Source organism: Phyllobates terribilis, unplaced genomic scaffold (assembly GCF_046119375.1).
Source record: "Phyllobates terribilis strain yellow unplaced genomic scaffold, ASM4611937v1 Scaffold_213__1_contigs__length_3403324, whole genome shotgun sequence".
Lineage (NCBI taxonomy): Eukaryota > Metazoa > Chordata > Amphibia > Anura > Dendrobatidae > Phyllobates > Phyllobates terribilis.
In genome coordinates this window covers 1,907,848-1,928,668 of record NW_027362973.1, presented here as the reverse complement: position 1 = coordinate 1,928,668, position 20,821 = coordinate 1,907,848, and the positions used below count along the sequence as shown (strand labels likewise).

Genomic DNA, 20,821 nt, shown 5'->3' with positions numbered 1-20,821 from the left:
CACACGGAATTTATACTGACAGTTAAAGATTCCTAGACAATTGACTTGCTTCACTCCCTTCCGCACATATTCACAGTAGCGAGAGAGGAAGCACTCCAGCAGCTCAGGGTCTGTAAAAGGGTTATAGACAGTCACAGTCACCTCCTTTTCTTGCAGACCAAACAAAGGTTCCCATCTAACTCCTTCCAAGCAGGGGTCACTAGAGTGACCACGGAGCCATTCAAAGACATTAAGGCAAACATCCTGGTCCATAAAGGTAACGTCATAATTACCTTGACGTGAAAATTCGTTGACACTGAAGATCTCAGAACGTCTTGCTCCAGCTTTGCCTTCAACGATGTCTTGGACAATGAAAACCACGTTGTTCTTGTTCTGGTCAGATGGATCCACGGACAAACGGATGGTGTTCTTCACAAAAGACATCTTGGATTCTGTCGGTATGGAATACCACAGGAAAAAGCAGAAAATCCTCCACAAAAGGGTCCGGATTCCTCCAGGAGACTCGCACCAATCAAGGTACAGTCATACGATCTTAGCCAAAAGGCCGAGAAGCGATAACCAGAATTGGTTTCAAACTACGGAGCCACCCAAGGATCCTGAAAAGTCCATTTGTGGAGATGAGCTCCTGGACTCCCGTTAAGAAGACATGTTGTCAACCTGTAGATCCCTTACATGCCTGCACTTTTCGGCTTGCTGCTGCTGCAATCCACGCGTTTTAGATCTGCATAACTCCACCTCTTTAAACACAGCACCTTCACCCCCTGCTGTTCCCACCCGCCTCAACACCGTTGGAAGGGAGGAGAACCAATTAAGGCGGGGGGTGGGGTGGAACGAGCAGCTGTCTACCCTTAGCAGGAGGGCTCCTGATTACATACCTCTCCTGCTGCTGCTGCTGGCTGTCCAGCAGCAGACTGAAGGTGGCTGCTGCTGTGCACAGGTATATAAAGGCTCAGAGCCTATTATGACACGCGCAGCCAGCGTTCCATTGCCACATTCCATCTACTGCAGGCAGGATACCTGGCTGGCTGAATGTCGCTGAGAAGCTCACAGAGACCGCCATAAGCAACAGTTTAACAGAATGCCACAGACTAATCAACCAAACTTTTTGGGTTGGGTTCTCTTTTATAGTCTGCAGGCATTAAATGAAAGAAGTCAGTGTTCCAGCAGAAGGAGACAACGTTTCAGAAAAGGCATTGTAGCAAACCAAAAAAGAAATTTTAAGCGCAGCAGAGTAACCAGCGCACATACCTGTTAGCTCAGGTGAGTTTAAAAGGCTGCTGTTGATAACAAGGGCATTTGCTAAATAGATGGTGTGTGTGCAACAATATACTGAAAGGTCAATTATATTGTGCAGCTTATCTCACCACCTGTAGTTATTTAGGTGAAAGCTCCAAAATGCTTGCCTAATATGTCTGTTTATCCAAAAGGAAGTAAAAAAGGAGAGCTAGAAAGATAGCATTGCATCACATTACATGGCAATGCAATGCACAGTTGCTGAAGTTGAACCAAAATGAGCTTGTAATCTGGCTTCTGCAACTTTGAACATGAAAAATCCAATGAGGAGAAGAAAAGCAAAGCCAAAGAGTCCATCCCAAAATCCGACAAACAAGCAAAATGAACAAAAAACATTGAATTCAATTCTTTCTGATTTTAGAAACTGCATTAAAGAAGGGGTGCACCGGTCCTGGAGATACTGCAATACCAGGTCAATGCGTGGAGTGGACAGAGCAAGCTCTTTTTCCATCTCCCTGTTCTAAAAATCCATTTAATATATGGTCCCCAGATAGGGGACGTATCAGATATTAAACTGATAAGAACAGATACTACACTTGATCTTAGCCAAAAGGCCGAGAAGCGATAACCAGAATTGGTTTCAAACTACGGAGCCACCCAAGGATCCTGAAAAGTCCATTTGTGGAGATGAGCTCCTGGACTCCCGTTAAGAAGACATGTTGTCAACCTCTAGATCCCTTACATGCCTGCACTTTTCGGCTTGCTGCTGCTGCAATCCACGCGTTTTAGATCTGCATAACTCCACCTCTTTAAACACAGCACCTTCACCCCCTGCTGTTCCCACCCGCCTCAACACCGTTGGAAGGGAGGAGAACCAATTAAGGCGGGGGGTGGGGTGGAACGAGCAGCTGTCTACCCTTAGCAGGAGGGCTCCTGATTACATACCTCTCCTGCTGCTGCTGCTGCTGGCTGTCCAGCAGCAGACTGAAGGTGGCTGCTGCTGTGCACAGGTATATAAAGGCTCAGAGCCTATTATGACACGCGCAGCCAGCGTTCCATTGCCACATTCCATCTACTGCAGGCAGGATACCTGGCTGGCTGAATGTCGCTGAGAAGCTCACAGAGACCGCCATAAGCAACAGTTTAACAGAATGCCACAGACTAATCAACCAAACTTTTTGGGTTGGGTTCTCTTTTATAGTCTGCAGGCATTAAATGAAAGAAGTCAGTGTTCCAGCAGAAGGAGACAACGTTTCAGAAAAGGCATTGTAGCAAACCAAAAAAGAAATTTTAAGCGCAGCAGAGTAACCAGCGCACATACCTGTTAGCTCAGGTGAGTTTAAAAGGCTGCTGTTGATAACAAGGGCATTTGCTAAATAGATGGTGTGTGTGCAACAATATACTGAAAGGTCAATTATATTGTGCAGCTTATCTCACCACCTGTAGTTATTTAGGTGAAAGCTCCAAAATGCTTGCCTAATATGTCTGTTTATCCAAAAGGAAGTAAAAAGGGAGAGCTAGAAAGATAGCATTGCATCACATTACATGGCAATGCAATGCACAGTTGCTGAAGTTGAACCAAAATGAGCTTGTAATCTGGCTTCTGCAACTTTGAACATGAAAAATCCAATGAGGAGAAGAAAAGCAAAGCCAAAGAGTCCATCCCAAAATCCGACAAACAAGCAAAATGAACAAAAAACATTGAATTCAATTCTTTCTGATTTTAGAAACTGCATTAAAGAAGGGGTGCACCGGTCCTGGAGATACTGCAATACCAGGTCAATGCGTGGAGTAGACAGAGCAAGCTCTTTTTCCATCTCCCTGTTCTAAAAATCCATTTAATATATGGTCCCCAGATAGGGGACGTATCAGATATTAAACTGATAAGAACAGATACTACACTTGATCTTAGCCAAAAGGCCGAGAAGCGAAAACCAGAATTGGTTTCAAACTACGGAGCCACCCAAGGATCCTGAAAAGTCCATTTGTGGAGATGAGCTCCTGGACTCCCGTTAAGAAGACATGTTGTCAACCTCTAGATCCCTTACATGCCTGCACTTTTCGGCTTGCTGCTGCTGCAATCCACGCGTTTTAGATCTGCATAACTCCACCTCTTTAAACACAGCACCTTCACCCCCTGCTGTTCCCACCCGCCTCAACACCGTTGGAAGGGAGGAGAACCAATTAAGGCGGGGGGTGGGGTGGAACGAGCAGCTGTCTACCCTTAGCAGGAGGGCTCCTGATTACATACCTCTCCTGCTGCTGCTGCTGCTGGCTGTCCAGCAGCAGACTGAAGGTGGCTGCTGCTGTGCACAGGTATATAAAGGCTCAGAGCCTATTATGACACGCGCAGTCAGCGTTCCATTGCCACATTCCATCTACTGCAGGCAGGATACCTGGCTGGCTGAATGTCGCTGAGAAGCTCACAGAGACCGCCATAAGCAACAGTTTAACAGAATGCCACAGACTAATCAACCAAACTTTTTGGGTTGGGTTCTCTTTTATAGTCTGCAGGCATTAAATGAAAGAAGTCAGTGTTCCAGCAGAAGGAGACAACGTTTCAGAAAAGGCATTGTAGCAAACCAAAAAAGAAATTTTAAGCGCAGCAGAGTAACCAGCGCACATACCTGTTAGCTCAGGTGAGTTTAAAAGGCTGCTGTTGATAACAAGGGCATTTGCTAAATAGATGGTGTGTGTGCAACAATATACTGAAAGGTCAATTATATTGTGCAGCTTATCTCACCACCTGTAGTTATTTAGGTGAAAGCTCCAAAATGCTTGCCTAATATGTCTGTTTATCCAAAAGGAAGTAAAAAGGGAGAGCTAGAAAGATAGCATTGCATCACATTACATGGCAATGCAATGCACAGTTGCTGAAGTTGAACCAAAATGAGCTTGTAATCTGGCTTCTGCAACTTTGAACATGAAAAATCCAATGAGGAGAAGAAAAGCAAAGCCAAAGAGTCCATCCCAAAATCCGACAAACAAGCAAAATGAACAAAAAACATTGAATTCAATTCTTTCTGATTTTAGAAACTGCATTAAAGAAGGGGTGCACCGGTCCTGGAGATACTGCAATACCAGGTCAATGCGTGGAGTGGACAGAGCAAGCTCTTTTTCCATCTCCCTGTTCTAAAAATCCATTTAATATATGGTCCCCAGATAGGGGACGTATCAGATATTAAACTGATAAGAACAGATTTTTTTTTTTTTTTTAATTTGGCTATCCCCTGCAGAGGGATAAAACCGTTTATTAAAACTTTAACAAATTACAAGCATAATTACACAAATACCAAACGTTAAAAGACAAATGAAATTTACAAAACAAAAAAATACAAAGATTTTAAATAATTAGGTTCCATTGGTCAACAAGCCATTTTTTGGAAATATGTACATTCTTCTTTTTGTCAATTAAATAATAAGTATACATTTCACATAAACATAAACTTAAAACATCATTCACTGATAAAACATCTTGTTTAAAAATAGCAATGTTGCGCGCTTTCCAGAGAGATGACTTGGCGCAGTTCACTGTCTTCCAAGCCATTGTGTACTGGTCCATTGTGGGGCATTCCATAAGTCCGTATAGCACAGTTTTATATGTAAAGTCCTTGAGGTCTGCCACCCTTTCCAGTAGGGGGAGCAGTCTTCTCCAGAAATCCTTTGCAAAATTACATGTCCATAATAGATGTTCCACCGTTTCCTCGTCTTGGCATCCGGCTCTTGGGCAGATGGCAGACCTCACAAATCCTCTTCTGTATTGGAATGCCCGGCAAGGAAGACAGCGGTGCATGCAACTCCAAGCCAGATCTCTCTGTTCATTAAAAAGATAAAAAACGTTAATCATTTTCCAGATAGACATAGATTTGTCATCATCATATCTGTCAACATTACATATTTCCTCACTTTTACGTATTTCTTTAATTAGTTTCTTACTATTTCTTAATTCCTCTATTTTCTTAGTCCCTAAATTAAAATCGGACACTATTTTCCTTAAAATCTCATAATGCGTCGACAAATTAAAAGCATGGGGCACAGATATATTAACTTCATACCATCCAAACTTTCTCATAAAAAATCCTGTATTAAAACGCATAAAAAAGGACCAATAGTGATTCTTAAAAAGGGCATTAAAACAGTAAACGAACAGATGGATTAAAAGAAACCTATTAAAATCTGGAAAATCTTTACCACCTTTTACTTTTGATTTCATCACGATTTCTCTTTTCAGCTTTTCCATTTTTGAGTTCCAAAAGAAGGTAAAACAGGTTTTGGTTATCTTTTTTAAAACATTAACAGGCGGGGGGAAAACCATGCTAAGATACAATAAAAGAGGTAAAATCACCATCTTTAAAACCAATACTTTACCCTCCATTGTAAGTCTCCTCATGTTCCACATACATATTTTCGTATTTACTTTCTGTGTAACTGTTTCCCAACTATTATAACCATCATTATTTTCAGTGAATGATATACCTAAAATGGAAATGGATTCGGAGACATTAATTGGTACATCACGTAAAATCATCCCCCCAACACTTAAAATGTTACACTTATTAAAATTGATTTTAAAACCAGAAGCTAGGCAAAAGGATTGCACTTGATGGAGAGTGGCCGTAAGTGATGGTGCATCTGTACACAAGACCGCCACGTCATCCATGTAGCCTACAACCTTGGCCTCCAAACCACCGCTTCCAGGCAGAGGGACACCGCATATCTGTTTATTTTGGCGTATTGCACATAACATTGGTTCCAGTGCACAGATAAACAGTAGGGGGGACAGAGGGCATCCCTGTTTCACCCCTGACCGTAAAAATACCTCTTGTGTCTTAAAACCATTCACTAAAATCTTACTTGTACAATCCTTGTAAAATGCTTTAAGCGATAGTAAAAACCCTTCTGGTATGCCCATTTTCTCTAAAACTTTAAAAAGATAAAAGTGTGAGACACGGTCAAATGCTTTTTCAAAATCAATAGATAAAATCGCCATTTTCCCCTTTCTGTCTTTCACATCCTCAATACAGTCTTTCACTAAATTCAGATTGTCCCATATACTGCGCCCCGGCACCCCACACACTTGATTAGAATGAATAACTTTGCTGATGACTTCTTTTAGACGATTTGCACAAATTTTAGCCATTATTTTATAGTCACAATTTAAAAGTGTTATTGGTCTCCAGTTTTCTAATTTTGATTTATCGCCTTTTTTGTATAGGAGGGAGACTTCACCTTTCTTCCAGGAATTTAATAAAACCTTATTATTAAAAACCTCAGTAAACAAATAAAACAAATCATCTTTTAAAATATCATAAAAACATACATAAAATTCTATTGGGATGCCATCAGGACCAGGGACCTTTCCAGTTTTAAAACTTTTAATAGTTTTTAACACTTCTTGTTCCGTTAAAACTTGGGATAAAAACTCTTGGGATGCGGTATCTAAAACAGCTGTTAGTCCTTGCAGCGAATCATCCATTAATTTATTATCTATATTTTTTCCATTAAAAAGATTAGAAAAAAAAACCTCAACTTTACCCAGCATATTTTTTATATTATTCTCACCATCTATATGGTCAATTATCACTTTTTCTTTTTTATTTTTCCTAAAAAAATATCTGGAACACTTTTCATTTTCTTCTATATGTTGTACTCTAGAACGAAAAATTATCTCTTTTCCTTTTTGTTCTAGCCATTTTGAAATCTCTTCTTTTAAGTTTGAAATATCAACTTGTACATCTATCCCATTGTCTCTGAGCTTAAACAATGTTTGTAGGCGGGTATTTAAAATTCTATATTCTTCATATTTTTCTTTGGCTTTACATATACTCTTTTTAATAAAAAAGTCTTTTATTTTTACTTTCATTCTATCCCACCATACACTCATAGTCTCATTTGTTTTTTTCCCTTTTCTACATTTCCTATAAAACTCAATAAAATCTGATAAAATCTGCGGGTCGGTTAAAAGGGATACGTTCATTTTCCAGCTTTTCTTACCACATTTTTTGTTGTCATTTACTTTTATGGTAAAGGATAAAAGTTTATGGTCTGAAAATATATTAGTTAAAACTTCACATTTGGCAGGTATTGTTTTATCTGAACCAAAAATAAAATCAATCCTAGAGCTACAATTAGCATTGCTCCAAGTGAAACCGGCATCCTCTGGGCTGTCACTATGACACTCTTTATATATGTCTATCAATTTAGCATCTTTGACTATATCATGTAGCATACCTGAGGTTTTATCGTAGTTCCTGCTTACAGAGCTGGAGCGCCGGTTTTCACCTTTTAAAAACACAATTAAAATCCCCTGCTAAGATAAAAGGTTCAGAGTTATTAATAAATAATGGTAAAAGATCAAGCATTTCGGCTCTTTCATTTTTCTCTGGGGATCCATAAAAATTTAAAAACTGCCATCTAATACCATCAATAAAAGCTTTCACTAATAAAATACGACCTGGTAAAATTTCCTGAATAAAATCAATTAAAACGTTCCCTTTAAAAAGTATGGCTACACCCGCTGATCCTGCAGCATTCGATCCGGACCAGACAGATGGCCCACACTTCCACTCATCTTTATATTTTTGATATGACATTTCATGTGGGATATTACATTCTTGCAGAAAAAATACAGATGCAGTAAAACACGTAAAAAAATTAAAAAGAGCAGTTCTTCTCGTGTTAGATTTTATGCCTCTCACGTTGAGGGAAATACCTTTGAGTTCAGCCATCATTAGAAAATGTAGAAATTTTACTTAGGTAACTAAGAGCAACGGATTTACCTGTCCGATGAACCTGATCAGACCACTGGGCTTGCGCCTCCCTCCTCATCTGATATTATCGTCACGAGAGTCTCCGTGGAGGAGGAAAGATTACCACATTTATATAAACCCGACGCTACACTGGCATAGCTCGGAGGGCTGGCTGGCAGAACCCGCTGGGTCTCCATTGGCTGGCCATGCAGTTCCTCATCAGGTGGGTCCCCGAGGGGTTCCGACGCCCCTGTTTGACCTGTAGAAGGTCGTCCTAAAGGAGGAGGTTGCGCACAAGGCAGAGCCTCTGACTCTTCAGAGGCAGCAAGATCCCGGTCCCCACCTGTAGCAGCGGAGACCGAAACCCCTGAGGGTCCAGCGTCCACGTCCCCTTCTGGAGAAGTGTCCATCTGTTCACCTCCTGCTGCCTCCTCCGAACCACCCTTTTTCTTTTTCTTAGGACCCACCTTTATCCACTCAGCGCCCTCAGCACTAGGAGACCCAGACTGGGCATGGGCTTCTGTGTCGGCCTTTTGCCGGTCCCTTTTGACCTTACCAGTAGTGCCCTTCTGCTCCTTCTCAGCCCTCCTTTTGGACTCCCGCAGGTCCTGCAGCCAGGTTTTGGGATTTGGTATTTTACCTGTCATAGACTCTGGAGACACTTCACTATTTGGTACGCCCTTATTGTCTCCAGAGGCTCCAGGTTGTTGTTCCTCCTCCTGAGGGGTGGTCTGATCTTTTGGTCCTTGGTCGGACGTCTTGGACTTCCCCTTTTGCTCATCTTCCCGAAATCTGTGAGGGCAAGAAAAATAAAAGTGACCTGGAGTCTGGCAAAAACTGCATTTCTTTTCCTTAGGGCATTCTTTTGTCTCATGTTCTTCACTAGCACAATTTCTACATGATACATGACAGTTTTCTTTTGAATGACCATAGCGCCCACAATTTCTGCAATATACTGGCATCCCAGAAAAGAAGAAATCCCCATTTGTTTGCCCAATTTTGAAACGGGCAGGGGGGAGCCGTATACCACCTGGTGTATTTGGATCTCTTGTACACTTCACAAGGAATTTCCACTTAGATGTCCATATGTTATATTCGTTTAATATCTTCCCAATACATTTAACACTTTTAAAATAAATTGCTAGAAATGACATTACTTCTGGAGCAGAAACAAAGGGCGAAAATATTTTTACAATAACCAGTCTTACCTCATCCAGGACGTGCTCAACAATTTGTATCCCTTTCAAAACAGGACTATTTTCAACTTTTTTTAACTTTTCTAGTACATCTCTAAAAATACCTTCTCCGGTGAATGTGATGTCATAGTCACCTCTTCTGGGATAATCCTGGATGGAGAGAATTTCATTCCTTTGTACGCCAAGAAGGTTCCTGAGCACGTCCTGGACTACATACCCTAATTTCCTCATATCCGAGCCACCCGCCGTGAAGTGAACTCGGATAGAGTTTTTTAGCCTCGCATAAAGAGGCACGAGGTTAGGGTCAACCTCCATGGAAAAAGGCAACAAGGTTGCAAATTGCAGCCGCTTGCAATCTGCGCTCCCAGTGTTCTTGCAGCGAAAAACACCTGGAAGCTGGGGGATCGCAACTCGTTACCCTGGGACTAAGCCCTCTCCCTAATAGCAGCAAGCAGGTTAAGTCCACCAAAGTGGACGATCCTGCCAGGCCAAGGAGAGGGGTACCCGAGTGCCCTTCAACCACAATCTCCTGCAATAAAGCACTTGATCGTAGCCAAAAGGCCGAGAAGCGATAACCAGAATTGGTTTCAAACTACGGAGCCACCCAAGGATCCTGAAAAGTCCATTTGTGGAGATGAGCTCCTGGACTCCCGTTAAGAAGACATGTTGTCAACCTCTAGATCCCTTACATGCCTGCACTTTTCGGCTTGCTGCTGCTGCAATCCACGCGTTTTAGATCTGCATAACTCCACCTCTTTAAACACAGCACCTTCACCCCCTGCTGTTCCCACCCGCCTCAACACCGTTGGAAGGGAGGAGAACCAATTAAGGCGGGGGGTGGGGTGGAACGAGCAGCTGTCTACCCTTAGCAGGAGGGCTCCTGATTACATACCTCTCCTGCTGCTGCTGCTGCTGGCTGTCCAGCAGCAGACTGAAGGTGGCTGCTGCTGTGCACAGGTATATAAAGGCTCAGAGCCTATTATGACACGCGCAGCCAGCGTTCCATTGCCACATTCCATCTACTGCAGGCAGGATACCTGGCTGGCTGAATGTCGCTGAGAAGCTCACAGAGACCGCCATAAGCAACAGTTTAACAGAATGCCACAGACTAATCAACCAAACTTTTTGGGTTGGGTTCTCTTTTATAGTCTGCAGGCATTAAATGAAAGAAGTCAGTGTTCCAGCAGAAGGAGACAACGTTTCAGAAAAGGCATTGTAGCAAACCAAAAAAGAAATTTTAAGCGCAGCAGAGTAACCAGCGCACATACCTGTTAGCTCAGGTGAGTTTAAAAGGCTGCTGTTGATAACAAGGGCATTTGCTAAATAGATGGTGTGTGTGCAACAATATACTGAAAGGTCAATTATATTGTGCAGCTTATCTCACCACCTGTAGTTATTTAGGTGAAAGCTCCAAAATGCTTGCCTAATATGTCTGTTTATCCAAAAGGAAGTAAAAAGGGAGAGCTAGAAAGATAGCATTGCATCACATTACATGGCAATGCAATGCACAGTTGCTGAAGTTGAACCAAAATGAGCTTGTAATCTGGCTTCTGCAACTTTGAACATGAAAAATCCAATGAGGAGAAGAAAAGCAAAGCCAAAGAGTCCATCCCAAAATCCGACAAACAAGCAAAATGAACAAAAAACATTGAATTCAATTCTTTCTGATTTTAGAAACTGCATTAAAGAAGGGGTGCACCGGTCCTGGAGATACTGCAATACCAGGTCAATGCGTGGAGTGGACAGAGCAAGCTCTTTTTCCATCTCCCTGTTCTAAAAATCCATTTAATATATGGTCCCCAGATAGGGGACGTATCAGATATTAAACTGATAAGAACAGATACTACACTTGATCTTAGCCAAAAGGCCGAGAAGCGATAACCAGAATTGGTTTCAAACTACGGAGCCACCCAAGGATCCTGAAAAGTCCATTTGTGGAGATGAGCTCCTGGACTCCCGTTAAGAAGACATGTTGTCAACCTCTAGATCCCTTACATGCCTGCACTTTTCGGCTTGCTGCTGCTGCAATCCACGCGTTTTAGATCTGCATAACTCCACCTCTTTAAACATAGCACCTTCACCCCCTGCTGTTCCCACCCGCCTCAACACCGTTGGAAGGGAGGAGAACCAATTAAGGCGGGGGGTGGGGTGGAACGAGCAGCTGTCTACCCTTAGCAGGAGGGCTCCTGATTACATACCTCTCCTGCTGCTGCTGCTGCTGGCTGTCCAGCAGCAGACTTGAGGTGGCTGCTGCTGTGCACAGGTATATAAAGGCTCAGAGCCTATTATGACACGCGCAGCCAGCGTTCCATTGCCACATTCCATCTACTGCAGGCAGGATACCTGGCTGGCTGAATGTCGCTGAGAAGCTCACAGAGACCGCCATAAGCAACAGTTTAACAGAATGCCACAGACTAATCAACCAAACTTTTTGGGTTGGGTTCTCTTTTATAGTCTGCAGGCATTAAATGAAAGAAGTCAGTGTTCCAGCAGAAGGAGACAACGTTTCAGAAAAGGCATTGTAGCAAACCAAAAAAGAAATTTTAAGCGCAGCAGAGTAACCAGCGCACATACCTGTTAGCTCAGGTGAGTTTAAAAGGCTGCTGTTGATAACAAGGGCATTTGCTAAATAGATGGTGTGTGTGCAACAATATACTGAAAGGTCAATTATATTGTGCAGCTTATCTCACCACCTGTAGTTATTTAGGTGAAAGCTCCAAAATGCTTGCCTAATATGTCTGTTTATCCAAAAGGAAGTAAAAAGGGAGAGCTAGAAAGATAGCATTGCATCACATTACATGGCAATGCAATGCACAGTTGCTGAAGTTGAACCAAAATGAGCTTGTAATCTGGCTTCTGCAACTTTGAACATGAAAAATCCAATGAGGAGAAGAAAAGCAAAGCCAAAGAGTCCATCCCAAAATCCGACAAACAAGCAAAATGAATAAAAAACATTGAATTCAATTCTTTCTGATTTTAGAAACTGCATTAAAGAAGGGGTGCACCGGTCCTGGAGATACTGCAATACCAGGTCAATGCGTGGAGTAGACAGAGCAAGCTCTTTTTCCATCTCCCTGTTCTAAAAATCCATTTAATATATGGTCCCCAGATAGGGGACGTATCAGATATTAAACTGATAAGAACAGATACTACACTTGATCTTAGCCAAAAGGCCGAGAAGCGATAACCAGAATTGGTTTCAAACTACGGAGCCACCCAAGGATCCTGAAAAGTCCATTTGTGGAGATGAGCTCCTGGACTCCCGTTAAGAAGACATGTTGTCAACCTCTAGATCCCTTACATGCCTGCACTTTTCGGCTTGCTGCTGCTGCAATCCACGCGTTTTAGATCTGCATAACTCCACCTCTTTAAACACAGCACCTTCACCCCCTGCTGTTCCCACCCGCCTCAACACCGTTGGAAGGGAGGAGAACCAATTAAGGCGGGGGGTGGGGTGGAACGAGCAGCTGTCTACCCTTAGCAGGAGGGCTCCTGATTACATACCTCTCCTGCTGCTGCTGCTGCTGGCTGTCCAGCAGCAGACTGAAGGTGGCTGCTGCTGTGCACAGGTATATAAAGGCTCAGAGCCTATTATGACACGCGCAGCCAGCGTTCCATTGCCACATTCCATCTACTGCAGGCAGGATACCTGGCTGGCTGAATGTCGCTTTGAAGCTCACAGAGACCGCCATAAGCAACAGTTTAACAGAATGCCACAGACTAATCAACCAAACTTTTTGGGTTGGGTTCTCTTTTATAGTCTGCAGGCATTAAATGAAAGAAGTCAGTGTTCCAGCAGAAGGAGACAACGTTTCAGAAAAGGCATTGTAGCAAACCAAAAAAGAAATTTTAAGCGCAGCAGAGTAACCAGCGCACATACCTGTTAGCTCAGGTGAGTTTAAAAGGCTGCTGTTGATAACAAGGGCATTTGCTAAATAGATGGTGTGTGTGCAACAATATACTGAAAGGTCAATTATATTGTGCAGCTTATCTCACCACCTGTAGTTATTTAGGTGAAAGCTCCAAAATGCTTGCCTAATATGTCTGTTTATCCAAAAGGAAGTAAAAAGGGAGAGCTAGAAAGATAGCATTGCATCACATTACATGGCAATGCAATGCACAGTTGCTGAAGTTGAACCAAAATGAGCTTGTAATCTGGCTTCTGCAACTTTGAACATGAAAAATGCAATGAGGAGAAGAAAAGCAAAGCCAAAGAGTCCATCCCAAAATCCGACAAACAAGCAAAATGAACAAAAAACATTGAATTCAATTCTTTCTGATTTTAGAAACTGCATTAAAGAAGGGGTGCACCGGTCCTGGAGATACTGCAATACCAGGTCAATGCGTGGAGTGGACAGAGCAAGCTCTTTTTCCATCTCCCTGTTCTAAAAATCCATTTAATATATGGTCCCCAGATAGGGGACGTATCAGATATTAAACTGATAAGAACAGATACTACACTTGATCTTAGCCAAAAGGCCGAGAAGCGATAACCAGAATTGGTTTCAAACTACGGAGCCACCCAAGGATCCTGAAAAGTCCATTTGTGGAGATGAGCTCCTGGACTCCCGTTAAGAAGACATGTTGTCAACCTCTAGATCCCTTACATGCCTGCACTTTTTGGCTTGCTGCTGCTGCAATCCACGCGTTTTAGATCTGCATAACTCCATCTCTTTAAACACAGCACCTTCACCCCCTGCTGTTCCCACCCGCCTCAACACCGTTGGAAGGGAGGAGAACCAATTAAGGCGGGGGGTGGGGTGGAACGAGCAGCTGTCTACCCTTAGCAGGAGGGCTCCTGATTACATACCTCTCCTGCTGCTGCTGCTGCTGGCTGTCCAGCAGCAGACTGAAGGTGGCTGCTGCTGTGCACAGGTATATAAAGGCTCAGAGCCTATTATGACACGCGCAGCCAGCGTTCCATTGCCACATTCCATCTACTGCAGGCAGGATACCTGGCTGGCTGAATGTCGCTGAGAAGCTCACAGAGACCGCCATAAGCAACAGTTTAACAGAATGCCACAGACTAATCAACCAAACTTTTTGGGTTGGGTTCTCTTTTATAGTCTGCAGGCATTAAATGAAAGAAGTCAGTGTTCCAGCAGAAGGAGACAACGTTTCAGAAAAGGCATTGTAGCAAACCAAAAAAGAAATTTTAAGCGCAGCAGAGTAACCAGCGCACATACCTGTTAGCTCAGGTGAGTTTAAAAGGCTGCTGTTGATAACAAGGGCATTTGCTAAATAGATGGTGTGTGTGCAACAATATACTGAAAGGTCAATTATATTGTGCAGCTTATCTCACCACCTGTAGTTATTTAGGTGAAAGCTCCAAAATGCTTGCCTAATATGTCTGTTTATCCAAAAGGAAGTAAAAAGGGAGAGCTAGAAAGATAGCATTGCATCACATTACATGGCAATGCAATGCACAGTTGCTGAAGTTGAACCAAAATGAGCTTGTAATCTGGCTTCTGCAACTTTGAACATGAAAAATCCAATGAGGAGAAGAAAAGCAAAGCCAAAGAGTCCATCCCAAAATCCGACAAACAAGCAAAATGAACAAAAAACATTGAATTCAATTCTTTCTGATTTTAGAAACTGCATTAAAGAAGGGGTGCACCGGTCCTGGAGATACTGCAATACCAGGTCAATGCGTGGAGTGGACAGAGCAAGCTCTTTTTCCATCTCCCTGTTCTAAAAATCCATTTAATATATGGTCCCCAGATAGGGGACGTATCAGATATTAAACTGATAAGAACAGATTTTTTGATTGAAGCTGCATCCAAGGCACTGAAAAATGTGACCGAAGTCACACCAAAACAGCGCACGAGGCGAGGATTCATGTGGACCCTTCCCGGAGGAGAGGGTCCCCAATAAACCATCCCCATCCCTCTGAGCCAGAAGGCCACAGCGAGGGTCAGGGATCTCCGATGCTCTCCCTAGCCGAAGCCGGAGAAGAGCCGTTTTCGTGCTCCCAGCTTCCATCTAGGCTGCCACCCTAGTGGAGCTGGAGCCTGTGTTGGTTTCTCAGCCCAAAGCTGACCGGACCTCCGACCGGGTTTATAAAAATTCCCCTTCCTAGCCCGGAGGCCAGGAATAGGGGGGGTTGCTCAGAAAGTATGATTGGCAAAGGTGCGGCGTGCTACGAAGCCAAGTCTTTCTGGGGTTCCCAGTCCCAGTAAGCTTGGACTCCCACCAGGGCGCCTACTCCTGGGGCACATTGCTCCAAAGCCCTCACACTTACCCAGCCAAGTGACTTAAATCCTGGAGGGCCATGTTTTCCATCAGATAACTCTATGAGCCACCTGGCGTACTAACAAGTGCACCAAACCAGTGTGTAATATGCATCAATTTACTAGGGCAGCCCAAGGACAAAACTGCCTTTTCAAAAGATACTACACTTGATCTTAGCCAAAAGGCCGAGAAGCGATAACCAGAATTGGTTTCAAACTACGGAGCCACCCAAGGATCCTGAAAAGTCCATTTGTGGAGATGAGCTCCTGGACTCCCGTTAAGAAGACATGTTGTCAACCTCTAGATCCCTTACATGCCTGCACTTTTCGGCTTGCTGCTGCTGCAATCCACGCGTTTTAGATCTGCATAACTCCACCTCTTTAAACACAGCACCTTCACCCCCTGCTGTTCCCACCCGCCTCAACACCGTTGGAAGGGAGGAGAACCAATTAAGGCGGGGGGTGGGGTGGAACGAGCAGCTGTCTACCCTTAGCAGGAGGGCTCCTGATTACATACCTCTCCTGCTGCTGCTGCTGCTGGCTGTCCAGCAGCAGACTGAAGGTGGCTGCTGCTGTGCACAGGTATATAAAGGCTCAGAGCCTATTATGACACGCGCAGCCAGCGTTCCATTGCCACATTCCATCTACTGCAGGCAGGATACCTGGCTGGCTGAATGTCGCTGAGAAGCTCACAGAGACCGCCATAAGCAACAGTTTAACAGAATGCCACAGACTAATCAACCAAACTTTTTGGGTTGGGTTCTCTTTTATAGTCTGCAGGCATTAAATGAAAGAAGTCAGTGTTCCAGCAGAAGGAGACAACGTTTCAGAAAAGGCATTGTAGCAAACCAAAAAAGAAATTTTAAGCGCAGCAGAGTAACCAGCGCACATACCTGTTAGCTCAGGTGAGTTTAAAAGGCTGCTGTTGATAACAAGGGCATTTGCTAAATAGATGGTGTGTGTGCAACAATATACTGAAAGGTCAATTATATTGTGCAGCTTATCTCACCACCTGTAGTTATTTAGGTGAAAGCTCCAAAATGCTTGCCTAATATGTCTGTTTATCCAAAAGGAAGTAAAAAGGGAGAGCTAGAAAGATAGCATTGCATCACATTACATGGCAATGCAATGCACAGTTGCTGAAGTTGAACCAAAATGAGCTTGTAATCTGGCTTCTGCAACTTTGAACATGAAAAATCCAATGAGGAGAAGAAAAGCAAAGCCAAAGAGTCCATCCCAAAATCCGACAAACAAGCAAAATGAACAAAAAACATTGAATTCAATTCTTTCTGATTTTAGAAACTGCATTAAAGAAGGGGTGCACCGGTCCTGGAGATACTGCAATACCAGGTCAATGCGTGGAGTGGACAGAGCAAGCTCTTTTTCCATCTCCCTGTTCTAAAAATCCATTTAATATATGGTCCCCAGATAGGGGACGTATCAGATATTAAACTGATAAGAACAGATACTACACTTGATCTTAGCCAAAAGGCCGAGAAGCGATAACCAGAATTGGTTTCAAACTACGGAGCCACCCAAGGATCCTGAAAAGTCCATTTGTGGAGATGAGCTCCTGGACTCCCGTTAAGAAGACATGTTGTCAACCTCTAGATCCCTTACATGCCTGCACTTTTTGGCTTGCTGCTGCTGCAATCCACGCGTTTTAGATCTGCATAACTCCACCTCTTTAAACACAGCACCTTCACCCCCTGCTGTTCCCACCCGCCTCAACACCGTTGGAAGGGAGGAGAACCAATTAAGGCGGGGGGTGGGGTGGAACGAGCAGCTGTCTACCCTTAGCAGGAGGGCTCCTGATTACATACCTCTCCTGCTGCTGCTGCTGCTGGCTGTCCAGCAGCAGACTGAAGGTGGCTGCTGCTGTGCACAGGTATATAAAGGCTCAGAGCCTATTATGACACGCGCAGCCAGCGTTCCATTGCCACATTCCATCTACTGCAGGCAGGATACCTGGCTGGCTGAATGTCGCTGAGAAGCTCACAGAGACCGCCATAAGCAACAGTTTAACAGAATGCCACAGACTAATCAACCAAACTTTTTGGGTTGGGTTCTCTTTTATAGTCTGCAGGCATTAAATGAAAGAAGTCAGTGTCCCAGCAGAAGGAGACAACGTTTCAGAAAAGGCATTGTAGCAAACCAAAAAAGAAATTTTAAGCGCAGCAGAGTAACCAGCGCACATACCTGTTAGCTCAGGTGAGTTTAAAAGGCTGCTGTTGATAACAAGGGCATTTGCTAAATAGATGGTGTGTGTGCAACAATATACTGAAAGGTCAATTATATTGTGCAGCTTATCTCACCACCTGTAGTTATTTAGGTGAAAGCTCCAAAATGCTTGCCTAATATGTCTGTTTATCCAAAAGGAAGTAAAAAGGGAGAGCTAGAAAGATAGCATTGCATCACATTACATGGCAATGCAATGCACAGTTGCTGAAGTTGAACCAAAATGAGCTTGTAATCTGGCTTCTGCAACTTTGAACATGAAAAATCCAATGAGGAGAAGAAAAGCAAAGCCAAAGAGTCCATCCCAAAATCCGACAAACAAGCAAAATGAACAAAAAACATTGAATTCAATTCTTTCTGATTTTAGAAACTGCATTAAAGAAGGGGTGCACCGGTCCTGGAGATACTGCAATACCAGGTCAATGCGTGGAGTGGACAGAGCAAGCTCTTTTTCCATCTCCCTGTTCTAAAAATCCATTTAATATATGGTCCCCAGATAGGGGACGTATCAGATATTAAACTGATAAGAACAGATACTACACTTGATCTTAGCCAAAAGGCCGAGAAGCGATAACCAGAATTGGTTTCAAACTACGGAGCCACCCAAGGATCCTGAAAAGTCCATTTGTGGAGATGAGCTCCTGGACTCCCGTTAAGAAGACATGTTGTCAACCTCTAGATCCCTTACATGCCTGCACTTTTTGGCTTGCTGCTGCTGCAATCCACGCGTTTTAGATCTGCATAACTCCACCTCTTTAAACACAGCACCTTCACCCCCTGCTGTTCCCACCCGCCTCAACACCGTTGGAAGGGAGGAGAACCAATTAAGGCGGGGGGTGGGGTGGAACGAGCAGCTGTCTACCCTTAGCAGGAGGGCTCCTGATTACATACCTCTCCTGCTGCTGCTGCTGCTGGCTGTCCAGCAGCAGACTGAAGGTGGCTGCTGCTGTGCACAGGTATATAAAGGCTCAGAGCCTATTATGACACGCGCAGCCAGCGTTCCATTGCCACATTCCATCTACTGCAGGCAGGATACCTGGCTGGCTGAATGTCGCTGAGAAGCTCACAGAGACCGCCATAAGCAACAGTTTAACAGAATGCCACAGACTAATCAACCAAACTTTTTGGGTTGGGTTCTCTTTTATAGTCTGCAGGCATTAAATGAAAGAAGTCAGTGTCCCAGCAGAAGGAGACAACGTTTCAGAAAAGGCATTGTAGCAAACCAAAAAAGAAATTTTAAGCGCAGCAGAGTAACCAGCGCACATACCTGTTAGCTCAGGTGAGTTTAAAAGGCTGCTGTTGATAACAAGTCCATTTGTGGAGATGAGCTCCTGGACTCCCGTTAAGAAGACATGTTGTCAACCTCTAGATCCCTTACATGCCTGCACTTTTCGGCTTGCTGCTGCTGCAATCCACGCGTTTTAGATCTGCATAACTCCACCTCTTTAAACACAGCACCTTCACCCCCTGCTGTTCCCACCCTCCTCAACACCGTTGGAAGGGAGGAGAACCAATTAAGGCGGGGGGTGGGGTGGAACGAGCAGCTGTCTACCCTTAGCAGGAGGGCTCCTGATTACATACCTCTCCTGCTGCTGCTGCTGCTGGCTGTCCAGCAGCAGACTGAAGGTGGCTGCTGCTGTGCACAGGTATATAAAGGCTCAGAGCCTATTATGACATGCGCAGCCAGCGTTCCATTGCCACATTCCATCTACTGCAGGCAGGATACCTGGCTGGCTGAATGTCGCTGAGAAGCTCACAGAGACCGCCATAAGCAACAGTTTAACAGAATGCCACAGACTAATCAACCAAACTTTTTGGGTTGGGTTCTCTTTTATAGTCTGCAGGCATTAAATGAAAGAATTCAGTGTTCCAGCAGAAGGAGACAACGTTTCAGAAAAGGCATTGTAGCAAACCAAAAAAGAAATTTTAAGCGCAGCAGAGTAACCAGCGCACATACCTGTTAGCTCAGGTGAGTTTAAAAGGCTGCTGTTGATAACAAGGGCATTTGCTAAATAGATGGTGTGTGTGCAACAATATACTGAAAGGTCAATTATATTGTGCAGCTTATCTCACCACCTGTAGTTATTTAGGTGAAAGCTCCAAAATGCTTGCCTAATATGTCTGTTTATCCAAAAGGAAGTAAAAAGGGAGAGCTAGAAAGATAGCATTGCATCACATTACATGGCAATGCAATGCACAGTTGCTGAAGTTGAACCAAAATGAGCTTGTAATCTGGCTTCTGCAACTTTGAACATGAAAAATCCAATGAGGAGAAGAAAAGCAAAGCCAAAGAGTCCATCCCAAAATCCGACAAACAAGCAAAATGAACAAAAAACATTGAATTCAATTCTTTCTGATTTTAGAAACTGCATTAAAGAAGGGGTGCACCGGTCCTGGAGATACTGCAATACCAGGTCAATGCGTGGAGTGGACAGAGCAAGCTCTTTTTCCATCTCCCTGTTCTAAAAATCCATTTAATATATGGTCCCCAGATAGGGGACGTATCAGATATTAAACTGATAAGAACAGATACTACACTTGATCTTAGCCAAAAGGCCGAGAAGCGATAACCAGAATTGGTTTCAAACTACGGAGCCACCCTAGGATCCTGAAAAGTCCATTTGTGGAGATGAGCTCCTGGACTCCCGTTAAGAAGACATGTTGTCAACCTCTAGATCCCTTACATGCCTGCACTTTTCGGCTTGCTGCTGCTGCAATCCACGCGTTTTAGATCTGCATAACTCCACCTCTTTAAACACAGCACCTTCACCCCCTGCTGTTCCCACCCGCCTCAACACCGTTGGAAGGGAGGAGAACCAATTAAGGCGGGGGGTGGGGTGGAACGAGCAGCTGTCTACCCTTAGCAGGAGGGCTCCTGATTACATACCTCTCCTGCTGCTGCTGCTGCTGGCTGTCCAGCAGCAGACTGAAGGTGGCTGCTGCTGTGCACAGGTATATAAAGGCTCAGAGCCTATTATGACATGCGCAGCCAGCGTTCCATTGCCACATTCCATCTACTGCAGGCAGGATACCTGGCTGGCTGAATGTCGCTGAGAAGCTCACAGAGACCGCCATAAGCAACAGTTTAACAGAATGCCACAGACTAATCAACCAAACTTTTTGGGTTGGGTTCTCTTTTATAGTCTGCAGGCATTAAATGAAAGAAGTCAGTGTT

At 43.9% G+C, this 20,821-nt stretch overlaps 10 non-coding genes and 1 pseudogene across 10 annotated transcripts; all 11 read right to left on the bottom strand.

Annotated features, from left to right (window-relative positions):
• Positions 1–1,668: 1,668 nt before the first annotated feature.
• LOC141213974 (U2 spliceosomal RNA) lies at positions 1,669–1,859 on the bottom strand. Its single transcript, XR_012283305.1, has one exon. It is a non-coding gene; the product is annotated as a U2 spliceosomal RNA (small nuclear RNA).
• Positions 1,860–2,974: 1,115 nt separating this feature from the next.
• LOC141214008 (U2 spliceosomal RNA) lies at positions 2,975–3,165 on the bottom strand. The gene has a single exon (XR_012283339.1). It is a non-coding gene; the product is annotated as a U2 spliceosomal RNA (small nuclear RNA).
• Positions 3,166–4,280: 1,115 nt separating this feature from the next.
• On the bottom strand, positions 4,281–4,475 carry LOC141214104 (U2 spliceosomal RNA). The gene has a single exon (XR_012283428.1). It is a non-coding gene; the product is annotated as a U2 spliceosomal RNA (small nuclear RNA).
• Positions 4,476–10,866: 6,391 nt separating this feature from the next.
• LOC141213973 (U2 spliceosomal RNA) lies at positions 10,867–11,057 on the bottom strand. The gene has a single exon (XR_012283304.1). It is a non-coding gene; the product is annotated as a U2 spliceosomal RNA (small nuclear RNA).
• Positions 11,058–12,172: 1,115 nt separating this feature from the next.
• LOC141213844 (U2 spliceosomal RNA) lies at positions 12,173–12,363 on the bottom strand. Its single transcript, XR_012283180.1, has one exon. It is a non-coding gene; the product is annotated as a U2 spliceosomal RNA (small nuclear RNA).
• A 1,115-nt stretch (positions 12,364–13,478) lies between these two features.
• On the bottom strand, positions 13,479–13,669 carry LOC141213972 (U2 spliceosomal RNA). Its single transcript, XR_012283303.1, has one exon. It is a non-coding gene; the product is annotated as a U2 spliceosomal RNA (small nuclear RNA).
• Positions 13,670–14,784: 1,115 nt separating this feature from the next.
• LOC141214065 (U2 spliceosomal RNA) lies at positions 14,785–14,966 on the bottom strand. Its single transcript, XR_012283395.1, has one exon. It is a non-coding gene; the product is annotated as a U2 spliceosomal RNA (small nuclear RNA).
• Positions 14,967–15,490: 524 nt separating this feature from the next.
• On the bottom strand, positions 15,491–15,606 carry LOC141214138 (U2 spliceosomal RNA; annotated as a pseudogene).
• Positions 15,607–16,721: 1,115 nt separating this feature from the next.
• Positions 16,722–16,912, bottom strand: LOC141213970 (U2 spliceosomal RNA). The gene has a single exon (XR_012283301.1). It is a non-coding gene; the product is annotated as a U2 spliceosomal RNA (small nuclear RNA).
• Positions 16,913–18,027: 1,115 nt separating this feature from the next.
• LOC141213969 (U2 spliceosomal RNA) lies at positions 18,028–18,218 on the bottom strand. Its single transcript, XR_012283300.1, has one exon. It is a non-coding gene; the product is annotated as a U2 spliceosomal RNA (small nuclear RNA).
• A 1,805-nt stretch (positions 18,219–20,023) lies between these two features.
• Positions 20,024–20,214, bottom strand: LOC141213968 (U2 spliceosomal RNA). Its single transcript, XR_012283299.1, has one exon. It is a non-coding gene; the product is annotated as a U2 spliceosomal RNA (small nuclear RNA).
• Positions 20,215–20,821: the final 607 nt, after the last annotated feature.